Source organism: Narcine bancroftii, chromosome 4 (genome assembly GCF_036971445.1).
Source record: "Narcine bancroftii isolate sNarBan1 chromosome 4, sNarBan1.hap1, whole genome shotgun sequence".
NCBI classification, from domain to species: Eukaryota; Metazoa; Chordata; class Chondrichthyes; order Torpediniformes; family Narcinidae; genus Narcine; species Narcine bancroftii.
The window spans coordinates 255,234,825-255,253,695 of NC_091472.1; the positions used below are offsets into that span (position 1 = coordinate 255,234,825).

General features: G+C 45.9%; 1 protein-coding gene across 2 annotated transcripts in view; it reads right to left on the reverse strand.

Annotated features, from left to right (window-relative positions):
• The window catches only part of sec22a (SEC22 homolog A, vesicle trafficking protein), an 83,427-nt gene extending 77,640 nt beyond the window's left edge, over nucleotides 1-5,787 (reverse strand). For both annotated transcript variants that reach the window (XM_069934787.1, XM_069934786.1), the window contains exon 1: nucleotides 5,584-5,787. The gene's annotated coding sequence lies outside the window, so the exon portion shown is untranslated. The remainder of the gene's footprint in view (nucleotides 1-5,583) is intronic.
• Between the last annotated feature and the right edge of the window lie 13,084 nt (nucleotides 5,788-18,871).

Genomic DNA, 18,871 nt, shown 5'->3' on the forward strand with positions numbered 1-18,871 from the left:
ACGTGCTTCACAGAGGTATGTGAAAGACAGGAGATATTTCAAGCGTGAATGAGGAATTGTAATGTTATGTGTCTTCATGTTTGTGCTTCTCTCTCTATAGATACTGCCTGAACTGCTGAAATGGTTGCTTTCATTATACACATAGGGTGCATGTACAGTGCAGGGAGGAAGGACTTGAGGAAATATGTTGAGGGGTAGGAGTGGAATGGGGAGGGGTGATAAAGGGAGGGGCAGGGGTGGAATGGGGAGGAGGTGGTAAAGGGAGGGGCAGGGGTGGAATGGGGAGGAGGTGGTAAAGGGAGAAGGAGTGATAGGGGAGAGGGGTGGGCAAAGAATGGGGGTAAGCGCAACTAGGAAGGGGACAGGGTTTGTGATGGGAAGGTTGGAGGTAATCAGTGGAGGGTTTAGAGGTAATCAGGGATTTCAGAGGAGTGGGAAGGGGTTTGAGGATCAGGTGGGGTCCTGGGGGAGGGGGGTCAGGCCAGGTGCTGGGGAGGGGGGTGTCAGGCCAAGGCCAGAACAGAGGCATGGTCAGGTTGCCCAGTTAGGATGGGCCTATAATTTTGAGGGTCCTACTCCCTCTGGTAGAGGCAAAGGGAGGACCCTTTGCCTTGGTAAAGAATATTGATAGTAAGGGGGGATCATTTAGAACAAAATATTAATATTTTAAAGATTCATAATATATTAATATGGATAAATAAATCCAGATAACTGAAACAAACTTATGTTACAAATTTATTATATATATCTTGCTGTGACCACTCACACAAAATATATCTTTTCCCATTCTTCTCACAACCGCCACAAGGCTCGCTGTACATGTGCACCGCCTGGGAACAAGTGATCGTCTCTGCCTTGCTATGAGTGGTAGCTCAATAGAACTTGTCTTCCCTCATCAGTTTCTTCTTGCTCATATATTTGTTGTGTGTGATTGGTTTATCAATAGATATCTGCATTGAGTCTGTGCAGCACCCACATGCACTCACGACACAACATATCTCTTTATTATATTTCAAGAAATTTGGCTTTGACAGCAGATAAATGTTGTCACTTTGAATAGTCAGGCCTGTGAATAGTTTCAATGTTGTTGATAAAATATAGATGATTATGTTTTAAATTAATTGTTTCATTATTAGTTTTGTTGTTTAGGGCTGTCTTGTGCCTTTTTTTCAATCATTTTTATTTTGTGTTAACTGTTAATGCAAAATAATTGTATGCTAATATATTTTATATTATGTTAAATATAATAGACCTGCAAAGTTTAGGAAAATCTTCTAGGTCAGTAATTTTGCTACCACATAGTAACCAAGAGATTTTACAATATTGGTAGGAATATTTTATTTTTAACCAATGTTAAGCAAGTAAAAGAACAGAAAAAATACACACTTAAATTAATATCAAAATATTACTACAAAAATTATATAATCATTTGCAGAAGCAAAATTATTGACCAAGAAGGTTTTCACAAAGAAAAAGAAATGAAAGCAGCGCAGCAAAGAGAAAGCGAGCCAAATTGCAAGAAGAAGCATCAAAAAGTCACTATCAATTATTGACTTCCTAGCTAGACGTCACCATCAATGTGAATCAGAGAATGACCACACTGATCCTGATAACCAGGTTTTTGGACCGGCTACAGATACAGAAGGTAATACTCCCAAAGTAACTGATGATAAACAGATAAGAGCAAACAGTGGAACCACAATTGCCAACTGAAGCTGATAATAATGAAAAAAGGGTCCACAGCTAGAAAAGTCTCCACTTCACAAATCGACATTGGACTTATTGATGAGGAATAGAATGGACACTGAATAATTTCTAAAAATTCAGGACTTTGAAATACCAAATGATGTTCCCAAGGATAAGGGTAATCACTCATTTCCAAATTTCCTTTTTACAGTAACACTAACAAATGAAGAGAAATATAAATGCATAAATATAAACACATCTCCTCCTATCTACCCCTCTCACAGGACCCCACCACGGCTCATCAAGCCACTGTTTCCAACTTCAACACCTCTGGCCACCTCCCTCTCATGGCTGCCAACCTCATTGTCTCCCATCCCCGTACTGCTTGCTTCTACCTTCTACCCAAGATACACAAACCAACCATCTGGGTAGACTCTTGCCCTTCTAAACTAGTTTAATCTTACAATGACGATCTTTTCTCTCCTGGTCCAATCTCTACCCACCATCTCTACAATGACTTCAGATTTCCCAACTGGACCACTTCATGTTCACAATGGATGTCGAATCCCTTTATACCTCATTTCCCAAACAGGTTTGAAAGCACTTCATTTCTTTCTGGACCAAAGACCTGACCAGTCACTCTCTACCACCACCCTGCTCTCTGTCTGGTAAAATTTATCCTTACTTTAAATAACCTCCTTTTAACTCATCTCACTTCCTCCAAATCAAAGGAGTAGCCATGGGTACCTGCCTGTTTGTGGGCTCCGTGGAGCAATCCATGCTACAAGCCTACACAGGCAAGATGCCTCAACTCTTCCTCGAGTATATCGATGACTATATTGGAGCTGCCTCATGCACGCACAATGAGTTTGTCAACTTCATCCACTTTACGGCTAACTTCCACCTGATCTCAAACTAGCGTGGTTCATCTCCAACAACACTCTCCCCTTCCTGGATTTCTCTGTCTCCATCTCAGGAGACAGGCTTTCCACCAATATATATGACAAACCGACCAACTCCCACAACTACCTTGACTACATTTCCTCACATCCTGTCCCCTGCAAGGATTCTATCCCCTTCTCTCAATTTCTCCATCTCCATTGCACCTGTTCCCAAGATAAGGTCTTCCAGTCCAGATCTTCCGAAATGTCTGCCTTCTTCACAAACGTGGCTTCCCCTCCACCACCATCAACTCAGCCCTCATTTGCATCTCCTTCATTTCCCACTCATCTGCCCTGGCCCCCTCTTCTCCCAGATACAACAAGCAGAATACCCCTCATCCTCACCAACGACCCCAACAACCTCCGCATCCAACACACCATCAGCCAGAATTTCTGGCACTTACTACAGGATTCCCCCACCAGACACATTTTTCCTTCTCCTCCCCTCTCTGCCTTCCATTGGGACCATTTCCTCTGTGATTCCCTCATGCACTCATCCCTCCCTACCTATTCCACCCACCCCGGCACCTTCCCCTGTGGCTGCAGGAGGAGCAAAACTTGTACCCACACCTCATCCCTCACCACGGTCTAGGGCCCCAAACAGACCTTACAAGTGAAGCAACACTTCACTTCTATATCCACAGGACTTATTTACCGCATTCGGTGCTCCCTTGTTTCCTTCTCTGCATCAGAGTGACCGGTTGCAGATTGCTTTGCTAAGCACCTCTGCTCGCTCCACCACAACAAAGACCTCCCAGTAGCCAACCATTTCAATTCTGAGTCACAGTCCTATGCTCACCTGTCTATCCATGGCCTTATGTACTGTCCCACCCTGGCCTCCCACAGATTGGAGGAACACCACCTTATTTTCCATCTGGGGACTCTCCAGCCAGATGGCATTTACATCAACTTCTCTGCTTTCTGCTAACCAGCTCAACTTTTCTTTCCCCTCCATCTTTCCAGTTTTTCCCTCCCTTCCCCCTCCACCCACCCAGCCATCCCTCCTCTCCCTCATCACTGCTTCTCCATCTATACCTCCTGCCTTTGCCACCCCACCCCCATCCTTTTGATTGGAAGCCCACTGTCACTCTTTCATATCTTGATGAAGGGCTCAAGCCTGAAATGTTGGTTATGTATTTTTACCTTTGCTACATAAAGAACCTCGTGGTGCCATCATCATCACCCTGTACAAAAACAAAGGCGAGAAATCAGACTGCTCAAACTACAGTGGAATCACGCTGCTCTCCATTGCAGGCAAAATCTTCGCTAGGATTCTCCTAAATAGAATAATACCTAGTGTCGCCGAGAATGTTCTCCCAGAATCACAGTGCGGCTTTCGCGCAAACAGAGGAACTACTGACATGGTCTTTGCCCTCAGACAGCTCCAAGAAAAGTGCAGAGAACAAAACAAAGGACTCTACATCACCTTTGTTGACCTCACCAAAGCCTTCGACACCGTGAGCAGGAAAGGGCTTTGGCAAATACTAGAGCGCCTCAGATGCCCCCAAAAGTTCTCCAACATGGTTATCCAACTGCACGAAAACCAACAAGGTCGGGTCAGATACAGCAATGAGCTCTCTGAACCCTTCTCCATTAACAATGGCGTGAAGCAAGGCAGAGTTCTCGCACCAACCCTCTTTTCAATCTTCTTCAGCATGATGCTGAACCAAGCCATGAAAGACCTCAACAATGAAGACACTGTTTACATCCGGTACCACACGGATGGCAGTCTCTTCAATCTGAGGCGCCTGCAAGCTCACACCAAGAAACAAGAGTAGGTCACGTCTCCAGAATGGAAGACCATCGCCTTCCCAAGATCGTGTTATATGGCGAGCTCTCCACTGGCCACCGTGACAGAGGTGCATCAAAGAAGAGGTACAAGAACTGCCTAAAGAAATCTCTTGGTGCCTGCCACATTGACCACCGCCAGTGGGCTGATATCGCCTCAAACCGTGCATCTTGGCGCCTCACAGTTCGGCGGGCAGCAACCTCCTTTGAAGAAGACCGCAGAGCCCACCTCACTGACAAAAGACAAAGGAGGAAAAACCCAACACCCAACCCCAACCAACAAATTTTCCCCTGCAACCGCTGCAACCGTGTCTGCCTGTCCTGCATCGGACTTGTCAGCCACAAACGAGCCTGCAGCTGACGTGGACATTACCCCTCCATAAATCTTCGTCCGCGAAGCCAAGTCAAAGAGAAGAGAGAACAAAAATACTTAATGAGCAGTTTGAAATGGGCCTACTTTCCCATCTTGTCTGGGCCTATTAGCAGCTTGCAAAGCCTCAGCCTGGGTGCTGGGATGGAGGAGTCAGTCCAGGTGCTGGGGAGGAGGGGGGGGGGGATGGGAATGTATCAGTCCAGGTGCTGGGGAGGAGGTGGGGGGGAATGTGTCAGTCCAGGTGCTGTGGAGGAGTGGGGGATGTGTCAGTCCAGGTGCTGGGGAGGAGAGGGGGGGGGAAGGGATGTGTCAGTCCAGGTGCTGGGGAGGAGGGGGGGGATGTATAAGTCCAGGTGCTGGGGAGGAGGGAGGGGGGATACGTCAGTCCAGGTGCTGGGGAGGAGGGGGGGCGGGGTTGGGAGAGATGCGTCAGTCCAGGTGCTGGGGAGGAGGGGATGTGTCAGTCCAGGTGTTGGGGGGGGGGGGGGGGGAATGCATCAGTCCAGGTGTTGGGGAGGGGGGGGGGGAAATGCATCAGTCCAGGTGCTGGGGAGGGAGGGGGATGCATGTCCAGCTGCTGGGGGGGGGGGGGGGGAATGCGTCAGTTCAGGTGTTGGGGAGGAAGGGGGGATGGTATGTGTCAGGCCGGGTGTTGAGGAGGAGGCTATGGAGTGTGGGTGAGGCTGCAGGGACCAGGCACCGGGTCGGCCTGGGGTGACAGCGTTCCCGGTGCAGGCAGCCTGGGGCTGAAGGAAACCCCGCTGTTGATCAGGGCCCACGTCCCGTGCCCCTTACCCCAGAGGCTCCTCCGCCGATCCAAGGCTTCCCGGGTGACTGGTTGCTCGGCCAAGGCTTTGTCGTACCCAAGCACGGCAGGCTTCCCGCGGGGGACGTGTTCCTGAGGCCGTCTGGGGGTACGTGGGTCACCCGACGCCGTGTCAGTCAAAGACCTCAAGCCAAGGATCCGAGCTTCCTCCAACAACCAACTCCACGCAGGCGCACTGTACGCACGACTGACATTCGGAAGACGCACAGGCGCAGTTGTCCCCACGATCCGTATAGCGCATGCGTGTCTCGTCTCACTTGCTCATTGCTGCTCCAACACAACCCCACTCCGACGAATTTAACGCAATGCGCACGCGCAATTATCCAGCCGGCTGACGGGCACCGAATGGGAGGATCCGTCTTTGCAGCTGACACGCGTGTGCTCCTTCTTAGAACCCACCTGTCAATCACAAAGCCCCTGAAATGTGTGGACGTGGCGCGCCCATAGTGATCTGAAGACTCCCTGCAAATCAAGTTACTAGCGTAACGTAACTGATTTTGGCTGAGTTCATTTATTAATGAATTATAATGGACTATAAAAGTGTGTGATAGTAGGAATGGAAGATGATGTTAACTTCAAGTTAAAATAAGATGTCAGATACATTGTCAGAGTACATCCAGACATCACAAAATCCTGAGATTCTTCTTCTAACCGACCAGCACAATTATCACTTGTTCTTTTCTTTGGCTTGGCTTCGCGGACGAAGATTTATGGAGGGGGTAAAAAGTCCACGTCAGCTGCAGGCTCGTTTGTGGCTGACAAGTCCGATGCGGGACAGGCAGACACGATTGCAGCGGTTGCAAGGGAAAATTGGTTGGTTGGGGTTGGGTGTTGGGTTTTTCCTCCTTTGCCTTTTGTCAGTGAGGTGGGCTCTGCGGTCTTCTTCAAAGGAGGTTGCTGCCCGCCAAACTGTGAGGCGCCAAGATGCACGGTTTGAGGCGATATCAGCCCACTGGCGGTGGTCAATGTGGCAGGCACCAAGAGATTTCTTTAGGCAGTCCTTGTACCTTTTCTTTGGTGCACCTCTGTCACGGTGGCCAGTGGAGAGCTCGCCATATAACACGATCTTGGGAAGGCGATGGTCCTCCATTCTGGAGACGTGACCCATCTAGTGCAGCTGGATCTTCAGCAGCGTGGACTCGATGCTGTCGACCTCTGCCATCTCGAGTACTTCGACGTCAGGGGTGTAAGCGCTCCAATGGATGTTGAGGATGGAGCGGAGACAACGCTGGTGGAAGCGTTCTAGGAGCCGTAGGTGGTGCCGGTAGAGGACCCATGATTCGGAGCCGAACAGGAGTGTGGGTATGACAACGGCTCTGTATACGCTTATCTTTGTGAGGTTTTTCAGTTGGTTGTTTTTCCAGACTCTTTTGTGTAGTCTTCCAAAGGCGCTATTTGCCTTGGCGAGTCTGTTGTCTATCTCATTGTCGATCCTTGCATCTGATGAAATGTGCTAAACAAAACTGTGCACTTGTAAACAAATGAACATACTAACCACTTTGTAATGATAGTGATCATGTTTGCAAGGCCACTAGCAAAGCCTTGATTATAGTTCCTGTTTGATTAGACTTCGATACATGATCACTATCAAAAAAACACACCAATGCCCCTACTTTCTCAAAAAACTGAGGAAATTCAGCATATCCTCATCCCCCAACAACTTCTACTGGTGGACCATCGAAAGCATATAGCACTTGCTGGATGCATCATAGAACACTCAAAATCAGAAGAAGCTACCAAAGCTGGTTTGGAACATAATGCAAACTTATTTCCCCCTCCAAGGACTCCATCTGCATCTCTCTCTGCCAACAAAATAAAGGACCCCTCACTCCTTGAACACCCTGCTCCCTCGTCCCATTGGGGAGAAGGCTGACGAGGTGCACCAACAGGGTTAAAGACACCCTTGCCGCAGTCAGCATCCTGCCCTTGCTTGTTGCTAATTGATCTTCCCTTTTCGTTATCATCCTGTACACTGCCCTCTTGACCTGGTGTATGAATACTATAGATAACCTGTTAATTAGCAGAACCCTTAGAACTGCAGCACAGAAACAGGCCGCTTCGACCCTTCTAGTCTGTGCTGAACCATTTTTCTGCCTTGTCCCACTGACCTGCACCCTGGCAATAGCCTCCATACTCCTCCCATTCATGTACCTGTCTAAATTCTTTTTACCCTTCAAACTCCTCTCAGTGTACATGGTGTTTTTGTGACAAATAAAAAAAACCACAATGATTTTATAGAGCTGGAAAAAAGGGTGTGGAGGAAGGATCAAGGCAAAAATAACGGGAATTATGGTTTGTAAAACCAGATCAATGCCAATGGTTTCCTTTCTTCAAATATAGACTTTGAGGCCTTCACCACTTTCTCAACAGCTGTGAAGGAAGAGTTATAAATGCTATCTTGGCCAGTGATGCTCTGATCCTTGAAGTGGAGATAAAAGAAAATGTTTGAACTTTATTGATTTGTGCATTTCAGGACCACTGGGGAAGCCAGCACTACTGGATGTTCCTGGGAAGTGTCCCAGGCGAAATGGGACAGATTTCAGTGATCATTATTTCAAAAGTTTCAGGATACTAAGGTAAAAACAGTCACTTGGAAAAGAACTAATTGAAATGGAGTAATGCCTGATCTGGAGAGGCACTGGAGACTGCAGATGCTGGAATCTAAAGCCAAACACAAACTTCCAAAATAACTCAGCTGGAAGAAACAGCATCCATGGGAGAATGGCTGATGTTTCGAGCCAAAGCTTTTCATCAGCATTGAGGAAAGTTGGAACAGAAGTTAGAATATCAATAAGATAGAAACAGTGGAGAGAATATTTACTGCAATGTTGCCCAGACTTCAGAAATTGAGTTACAAGGAAAAGTTAAACAGGTTAGGACTTTATTCCCTGAATGAGGGGAGATTTGATAGAGGTATTTCAAATTATGAGGAAGATAGACAGAGAAAAATATCATAGGTATCATAGGGTAGGTGAGATACAAATCAGAGAACATGGGTTAAGGGTGAAAGGGGAAAAGTTTAGGGGGAACATTAAGGGGAACTTCTTCACACAGAGAGTGTTGACAGTGTAGAACATGCTGCCAGCTGAAGTGGTGAATATGGGCTCAATTTTAACATTCAAGAAGAATGGGTAGATGGATGGGAGAGGTATAGAAGGCGATGGACTGGATGCAGGTCAGTGGGACGAGGCAGAAAAATTGTTCGGCACAGACTATAAGGGGAGAAGGGGCATGTTTCTGTACTGTAATGTTCCATGGTTCTAAGTAGTATAAAGAGGACAAGATGGGAGGGGCACTGTATGGGATTGGTGAACCAGGTAGAGGTGGATCTTGAGGGACAGAGGACAGTCCAATGCCAAAGGGAGAGATTGTATTAGAAAGGAAATCCCTTACAATACAGGAGTGTTGACAAGTTATCCCATGGCAATATTTCAATAAGAAATTATTCCAAGTGTACTGAATAATATTTATCGTACTGAATAATATTTATCTTGCATTCAAAATCATTGCAGAGAAATATCTGGTCTTTTTTCCAACTAGTCACCAGTAAATCGCTACTTGAATCCTTCTCTTCCTGTAGCTTTCGAGCATCCTGAACCCATGGAAGGCAAGTGTAAATCAACATATTTTTGTACGCAATTCAGTTCTGAAATGAAAATTGCTTCTGAGTTATGTGAGTAGAGTATCTGAATGCATTGTTCCACCCCTGCCATTGTAGGTTTTGTACATCTGACAGGCAGTTATTCATCCATTACTGGATTTGCCAGCATTATTTAACACCAATGAAGTAAACTTGATTGCATTTTTCTGAAAATAATAAATGACCAGTTTCCAGCTGTCTGCTGGCCTCTTGCTGCCCCACCACAATTGTGGAGAGGCGAGGCCCATTTCATTGCAGATCACAAAACCTCCCAGGTGCGTTCTCCACTCAAGGACAAATGTACATCAGGTAAGTAAAGAGGAAATAATGTTGGGGATTTTTATCCCTGCATAGGATGTAGGAATTATTGGCAACCACTTACCCGTTTTTAATAGCCTTGAATTAAGTAGCCCTATGCAACATTTTCATGGGCTGTTGACAGCCAGCCTCACTGCTGTGGCTCTGGAATCACAGCCAAGCCAAGGGTACTTGTACAATAAACCCATACTTTGCATAACTAATTCCAGCTTTTTGGTCCAGATTTGTTTAATGTACTGAATGTAAATTCCACAGCTGCAATGTTGAGATTTGAATTCATATTTCTGGGTTACTTAATCATTGTTGTAACGCTCTGGTACTGCATCTTCCTTGATCTCCTATGATGCTTAATGTCAAATGATACAACAGACTGAGTCCCAACAACGATAAGACAAAGTAGATAATTGTGAACTTCAGTAGGTCGAAGGGTGACCATTCTCCATGCAACATCAATGTTTCCATTGTGGAGAGAGTGGAGGCCACAAAGTTCCTTGGTGTGCACAACAACTCCTCCTCATTAGCCAGGAAAGTGCAAACCTTCCTAAGGAGGTTGAGGAAGTCAAGGCTTCTAGCCCCCATCCTGATGTTTGACAGAAGCATATTTGGCTATCTTGCTGCATTATTGTGCAGTACGGTAGCTGCAAAGTATCAGATCATTAGTCGATACGGAGGATCATCAAAATGGCCAAGAATATCTCTGGAGTCTTTCATTTATTGATGACATTTACTGGGAGTGTTGCTGAAATTGGGCTCAAAGAATTATTAAAGATCCCTTCCATCCATCACACAGAATTTTTTTTTACTCATTACTATCAGGAAGGTGTTATGGGAGTTTCAAAATCAGGACTGTCAGGCTGGGAAATAGCTTTTTCCTGCAGGCTGTAAGATTGAACAGTATCCTGTAACTGAGTAAATTGTTCCAAAATATTTTTATTTTATATTACATCTTCATGCATATATATATATATATATATATATATTTATGTGCTGTGTATTGTGTGTGTGTGCAGGTATGTAGACCATTGTCCATATAAATGCTACTTTGTCTGGTTATATATGTACAGTCAGATGATGATAAATTTGAACAGAGAGGAACTAGGGATGTGCAGGAAGCCATCATAGAAAAAATGCAGGAACACGAATGGACTGGATGAAGGAGAGGAAAAGTCAGGGGAAGATTTAAAAGTGAAGAAGAAAATTTCAAAACTGAAAACTGGAGAAGCCTGTTGAATGTGTTGAGATTCAACCACCTAATGGTACAGTTGGATGGGTTTGGTCTTGATTTGAACTTCAGCCCCAAAGACCATCCTGGCAGGGATGGGGGGTACAGAGGATTTGATGATAGACAGAGAAAATCAGTTCTCTGAACTGGAAACGAAGCACAACTTAAGAAGTGCTTAAGAATTGGGCAAGGACAGAGAGACACCAAATAAGAATCTCCCGTACTAGACAACAAGTTCCCTTATGGTAGTCTACAACTTAATGATATGAACACTGAATTCTCCAATGTAAAGTAATCTGGCTTCTCTTCAGTCCTTTTCTCCTTCTCATCAATCTGGATCTTCTCAAACTTCCCATCTTCCCACACCACCCAGCCCCATTAGCCAGTTCCTTTTCTCTTCTTCACCTTGCCCACCTGTCCACACACAGTATCCTCTTCTGGGTGCTATTTTTCGCTTACATGGTTCCACCAATTACTTTCATTCAGCAGCTATTTTCATTTTCAAACCTCCCCCCCGCCCCTTCGCCTTTAATCTCCTGGCTCCATTTGCCCGTTTTTGTTTCTTTTTTCTTTCTCTTTTGCTTCTACCGATCATTCTCCTGACTGTGCCTCATAACTCCACCCCTCCCACCTGGCGTTATTGGGAGTCATCCTTCACCCCTCTTTGGTCCATCTGTCCCTTTTCCTCAACTGTCTATTGCTTTTGATGGTGCATGACCTGTGGAATTCCTATAACGCTTTGGGGTATTGTTCTAGATTCCCCACCATCTGTAGACTCCTAGTTCACCTCCTCTTTAATACTGCCCATCTGCTCTCTCCTTTCTCAGTCTTGATGCCAGGTTTTGATCCAAATCATCCAAATTAAATTCTTACTTTAGTTCTGTTTTTACAAGAGAGGATACAAATAACCTCCCAAGGATGTTGGGAAACATAGAGACTATGCAAGGGAGGAACTGAAAGAAATCAGTATCTCTAAGGACATGGTCTTGGGGAAATTGATGGGATTGAAGGCAGATAAATCCCAAGGACCTGATAATCTACATCCTAGGGTACTTAAGGAAGAGGCCATTCAGATAACAGATGCTTTAAGAATTATTTTCCAGAACTCACTAGACTCAGGATCAGTACCCTTGGATTGGAGGGTAGCTAATGTTACCCCACTATTTAAAAAGGGGGTAGAGAAAAAGTGGGGAATTATAGGCCTGTGAGCCTTACATCAGTAGTGGGCAAAATGATGGAATCCATTATTAAGGATGTAATAGCGGAGCATATGACTAGTAGAGAAGAGATCGGACAGAGTCAACATGGATTTACAAAAGGTAAATCGTGCTTGACAAATCTATTGGAATTCTTTGAGATGGTGACAGGTAAAATAGATGGGGGAGAGCCAGTGGACGTGGTGTACCTGGACTTCCAAAACGCCTTGGATAAGGTCCCGCATAAACGACTGGCTTCCAAAATCAAGGCTCATGGTATTGGGGGGAAAAGTATTGATGTGGATTGAGAACTGGCTGGCAGGTAGAAGACAGAGAGTTGGGATAAATGGCTCATTTTCTGAGTGGCAGGTGGTGACCAGTGGGGTGCTATAGGGATATGTACTGGGACCCCAGCTGTTCACAATTTACATTAATGATCTGGATGAGGGGATTGGATATAATATCTCCAAATTTGCAGATGACACTAAGCTAGGAGGGGTTGTGTGCATGGAAGAGGGGGTCAGGAAGCTCCAGTGTGATTTGGATAAATTGAGGGACTGGGCAGATACATGGCAAATGCACTACAATGTGGATAAATGTGAGGTTATCCACTTTGGTAATACAAACTGGAGGGCAGATTACTATTTGAATGGCAATAGATTAAGAGATGGGGAAGTGCAGAGAGACCTAGGGGTACTTGTACACCAGTCTCTGATGGCGAGCATGCAGGTACAGCAGGCGGTTAAAAAGGCAAATGGTATGTTGGCCTTCATATCAAGAGGGTTTGAGTATAGGAACAAGGATACCTTACTACAGCTGTACAGGGCCTTGGTGAGACCATACCTGGAGTATTGTGTGCAGTTTTGGTCACCTTATCTAAGGAAGGATGTTCTTGCCATGGAGGGAGTGCAGAGGCGATTCACCAGGCTGATACCTGGAATGGCAGGAATGACTTATGAGGAAAGATTGCACAAATTGGGATTGTACTCGCTGGAGTTTAGAAGATTGAGAGGGGATCTCATAGAGACATATAAAATTCTGGTAGGACTGGACAGAATGGATGCAGATGGGATGTTTCCAATGATGGGAAAATCCAGAACCCAGGGCCATGGTTTGAGGATAATAGGCAAACCATTTAGGACCGAGATAAGGAGGAATTTCTTTACCCAGAGGGTGGTGAATCTGTGGAATTCATTGCCACAGAGGGCAGTAGAGGCAGGTTCATTAAATATATTTAAGAGGGAATTAGATATATTTCTTCAGTATAAGGGTATTAAAGGTTACGGAGAGAAGGCGGGGACGGGGTACTGAACTTTAAGATCAGCCATGATCTCGTTGAATGGCGGAACAGGCTCGAAGGGTCGAATGACCTACTCGTGCTTCTATCTTCTATGTTTCTATCTACTATCCCTCCATGGGATGCTGCCTGACCCACTGAGTTCCTTCAGCAGTTCTTTTTTTTAAAGCAATGGATTCAGCATCCGCAGTCTCTTGTACCTCTACCACAGCAATCCTGCTTGTGAATTTTTGGAGGGAGGCGGCAGCAGCAGGATTTGTAAGTTTGAGAATTGTGTGGTTGGAGTCTGTGAAACGAAGATCTCCAGAGCAAACTGAAATCAGCGGCAAACAGCCAGCCTGATGTTTACCAATGGCACCATGTTCCATTTGGAGATACAAGCTGCTAGGCTGTTGTCCTTGCCAGGTGGAATCCAATTTGTCAAACGGCCCCCATCATGTGAATTAACAATACTCTGCTCTTTAGTGAACAAAGACTTTTTAGCTGAAGTTGATGTGCCGATCTTTGAAACTAAAAGCACTGAGGTGGATGAGAGGCAAGATTCAGCTGAATTTACGTTCTAATGAATAAGAGTTCACAGAGCAGGAGCAAGGTACCCGAGGAACAGGTCACTTTATAATTTGTTGATTGAACAGAAAATACTGGAGGTCCTCAGAAGCAGGGTTTTTTTTGGGCATTTTCAGATTCCTACCATTTGCAGTATTTTGCTGTCACAAATCACTGAGACAGACTAAAAAGGAAAGAATTTTGCAGTATTGCTCTGAGTTTTTCAGAAGGCATAAACTACAATGATGCAATGGAGTACTTTCATTGTGAGAGCTCAGTGTGGATTTACCAGAACGATTCTCAAGTGATACCATGAGGGGAGAATGAGAAGGTGGCCTCATGGCGACCTGCAGTAGAGGAGGTGAGGAGAATGTTCTCCAGTTGGATATGGGATCAGAGAAGTTTCCACACTCCAAAGGGAATCTTTGGAATTTACTTTTCCAGTTGGCAATGGATGGCCAGTTGACAAGTATTTGTTTTTAACAACATGGTAGAAGCTGATTCTGGCCATTTAAACCCCTGCTATCTAATTTGGTAGAGCCAAGGTTGAGGTGAATATATATATATATTTTGTTTCATGAGCAATCAAGGGATATTAAGATGAGGAATGGGGTAAAAAAGAGAAAGTAGAAGATGGTGGAGCAGGCTTGTGCATCCACTTGGCTGATCAGCCATGTTGGTCTCATCAGCAACAATGATGAGTTGCATTACAGAGGTGGCAAATCTTGTGAAATGGTGCAAGAGTTAACTTGAACATGGACAAGACTAAGGCGAACCAAGAACGATCACCCTCATCAATAACTCTGTAGTAGAGAGAGTGGAGAGTACCAAGTTCCTTGGGGTCCACTTAACTAGTGATCTATCATGGACACACAACATCTCCTCATTTGTCAGGTAGGTGCAACATCTTGAAGCAGGCACGGCTACAAGCCACTATCATGCACACCTTCTACATGAACTCTATTGAGAATGCCCTGGCCACCAGCTGCATTACAGTATGGAACAGTTGTTGCAGAGAAACAGATTGGAGGTTAATCCACACAACCATAAAAGTGGCAGAGGGGATCACTGGGGTCTTCCCCCCCCCCCCCCCCCCCCCAAATCTATATGATCTAGCGGGATTGCTGTCTGAAGAGGGCATGCAAAATCATTGAGGACCCCTTCCATCCCGCACACAGCATCTTTCAGTTGTTCCAGTCGGGAAAGAGAAACAGAAGTGTCAGAGCCGGCACCACCAGGGTGAGGAACAGCTTCTTCCCACGAGCAGTGAGAATGCTGAACAATCAAAGGAACTGCTCACAGTAACCATCCAAAACTGTCATATTTATGAAACAATATTTGTTAATTTATTTGTATGCATGAATACTTGTCCTGCATCTGAGGTGCTTTGGTACGTCACCAAAGTCTCTTATAAACAGGTGTGCCATGGAGAGCATTCTGGCTGGTTGCATCACTGTCTGGTATGGAGGTGCATTATGTCTGGTTGTGTGTTTGCATGTTTTTGAAACGAGGACTGGAGAACAATGTTTTATTGGGTTGTACTTGTACAATTGGATGATAATAAACTTGACTTATTCCAATTTGTTAAATTCAACAGGATACTGGTTAGGATTCTGACTCTTGATAGGTAAGGAGTCATAATTCCCCAGTTATCAGTTGAATGCAATGGCTACCAAATACATGGAGTGGCACAAAGTACAGGGTATATCAGTGATGTGAATGAGATCAGGATTTTTCTCCCTGAAGCAGGAAAAGTTGGGAGTGATGAAGGGCTTTAATGTATGAGACAGTCAGTTTCTGCTGGCAGGAAAGTTGGAGCAAGAAGATGGAAATCCAAAACAATCCCAGGGAATGTTGGAAGAGCTCAATAGGTCAGCAGGCAGAAGAACAGGGTCCACATGAGGGCGATCTGGCCGTGACACCATCGATTGCTGATCTGGCTGGCTGGGCAGGTGTCTCCCTTCCATCACAGCTCCACATACATCCCTTCAGAAGCTCAGCACTTGGTCGCAAAGGATGGCCCCTTGAAGGTTAGCATAGCAGTTAGCACAACGCTGTTACAAGACCAGCGACCAAGGTCTGTAAGGAGTTTGTATGTTCTTCCCGTGTCTGCGTGGGTTTCCTTCGGGTGTTTAGTTTCCTCCCATTGTTCAAAATGTACCAGTGGTTGTAGGTCAATTGGGTATAATTGGGCTGCATGGGCTCGTGGGCCATGCTGTACATCTAAATTTAAATTTAAATAAACATTTTGGGTGAAGGAGACTTTGTCAGACGAGAGCAAATGAGCTTTAAAATATGGCAAGGGAGAGGGGGTGGAGGTTTTAATTCAGGTCTTGAAAGTAAATGTTACCTCGACAATATCATTCACTTTGTTCTCTTTATCTCCTCTCTGCAACTTAAAACAGAACTTCTCCAGTTCTGATTACAAGGGTCATTCACCGAAATGTCACCTTTCTCTCCGCACAGATGATAGATTGAATACCTCCTATTTTTAATGCGCAATTCTATATTGGTGAACAATATAGGGGCTGCACGATACTGCTATCGGGATTGGGGTTTGTATCCCGTATTGTCTGTAAGGAATATGTACCTTCTCCCCATGTTGGCATGGGTTTTCCCTGGGGGCTTTGGTTTCCTCCCACAATTCAAAATGACCTGGTGGTTGTGAGCCAATTGGGTGTAATTAGGTGGCACGGGTTCATGGGCCGAAAGGGTCTGTTACTGTGCTGCATGTCTAAAAATTTAAATTTAATATGAGACAAAATTAACACATCAAGCAAAGGTAATAAAGCAAATCTAACAGGGAATGGGTTCAGGTAAAGCTAGCAATTTAAAGTACAGTACCCAGTCAATTTTCCTCACTTGGTGAGGAAGGCAACACAAAATAAAAGGACGTGTTTGGAATTCCTTGAATTTTTCCCCAGAGGATATCTATACAAAGTGATGAGAAGAAAGTTTAGGTGGGGTGTTTTGTTTTCTTTTTATTCATTCTCTTCTTTAGCTTGGCTTCGCGGACGAAGATTTATGGAGGGGGTAAAAAGTCCACGTCAGCTGCAGGCTCGTTTGTGGCTGACAAGTCCGATGCGGGACAGGCAGACACGATTGCAGCGGTTGCAAGGGAAAATTGGTTGGTTGGGGTTGGGTGTTGGGTTTTTCCTCCTTTGCCTTTTGTCAGTGAGGTGAGCTCTGCGGTCTTCTTCAAAGGAAGTTGCTGCCCACCGAACTGTGAGGCGCCAAGATGCACGGTTTGAGGCGATATCAGCCCACTGGCGGTGGTCAATGTGGCAGGCACCAAGAGATTTCTTTAGGCAGTCCTTGTACCTCTTCTTTGGTGCACCTCTGTCACGGTGGCCAGCGGAGAGTTCGCCATATAACACGATCTTGGGAAGGCGATGATCCTCCATTCTGGAGACGTGACCTGTCCAGCGCAGTTGGATCTTCAGCAGTGTGGATTCGATGCTGTCGGCCTCTGCCATCTCGAGTACTTCAATGTTCGGGATGAAGTCGCTCCAATGAATGTTGAGGATGGAGCGGAGACAACGCTGGTGGAAGCGTTCTAGGAGCCGTAGGTGATGCCGGTAGAGGACCCATGATTCAGAGCCAAACAGGAGTGTGGGTATGACAACGGCTCTGTATACGCTAATCTTTGTGAGGTTTTTCAGTTGGTTGTTTTTCCAGACTCTTTTGTGTAGTCTTCCAAAGGCGCTATTTGCCTTGGCAAGTCTGTTGTCTATCTCGTTGTCGATCCTTGCATCCGATGAAATGGTGCAGCCGAGATAGGTAAACTGGTTGACCGTTTTGAGTTTTGTGTGCCCAATGGAGATATGGGGGGGCTGGTAGTCATGGTGGGGAGCTGGCTGATGGAGGACCTCAGTTTTCTTCAGGCTGACTTCCAGGCCAAACATTTTGGCAGTTTCCGCAAAACAGGACGTCAAGCGCTGAAGAGCTGGCTCTGAATGGGCAACTAAAGCGGCATCGTCTGCAAAGAGTAGTTCACGGACAAGTTGCTCTTTTGTCTTGGTGTGAGCTTGCAGGTGCTTCAGATTGAAGAGACTGCCATCCGTGCGGTATAAGTAGGCTTATAGAGGTTGGCAAAACATTGTGGGCCAAAGGTCCAGTACTGCGCTGTAAAATCTTATGCTCTATAAACCTGTGCTGATAGTCCTTTTAATATATTGTAGCAGCCTGCTGTCCGGGACACGATCTGGTACACAAGATGGCCGACGAATGCGGTGACTGCACAGACCCCACGGGGGCCAACGACCTTCATCCCAGGTGACCACCTGCATGGTGGGAAACAACGAGCAATGGTGGGAATACTGACCAATCTGAGGCCTGCCCTGCTGTGATGTCACTCCTGTCATCAGCAGCAGGGAGAGAATATAAGCAGAGCTGCCAGTGCAATAAACCAGTCTTTGACTTCGACTTCTTTGGTGTGTGTCATTCTTTCTGCACTTCTTGGTAGTGCGCAAGCTACATTGGTGAGTCCAGTAGGTCCAACCGCCAGTTGGGACCGAAGATGACGGACCTGGCGGCTCTTCATGCGGTTTCGTTGAAGCTGCAGTGTTCTGGCTGTTGCAGTCACATGTGTGGTTTGAAGAGGCCGAGGCCCAGTTCCACCGCCGACAGATCAGTGCCAACAGTGGTGAGCTTGCTTGACCAGAACACGCCAGCAAGAGTCGTCGACTTCCTGAGGCAGCCTCTGGACCAAGGCACATACAATGCCCTTTAAGATCTATTAAGCTGCACCTTCAGGCTTTCATGGCACGAGGGTGCTGCCCGATTGTTGCACATGGATGGATTGGAGAACAGGGCCGCATCCGCCCTGATGAGCGAGATGCTCAACCTTGCTGAGGGACACAGGGCTTGCCTGCTCTTCGAGCAGATTTTCCTGGAGCAGCAGGCCGAAGGTATCAGACTTTTGCTCGCTGTTGAGGATTTCTGCGAACCCAGGAAAGTCAGAGTCTGGGCGGATGTGTTCTGGAGAGCGAAGAATGAAAACAGTGCTTCAGTGGAGCAGGTCACTAGGTCCCTCACA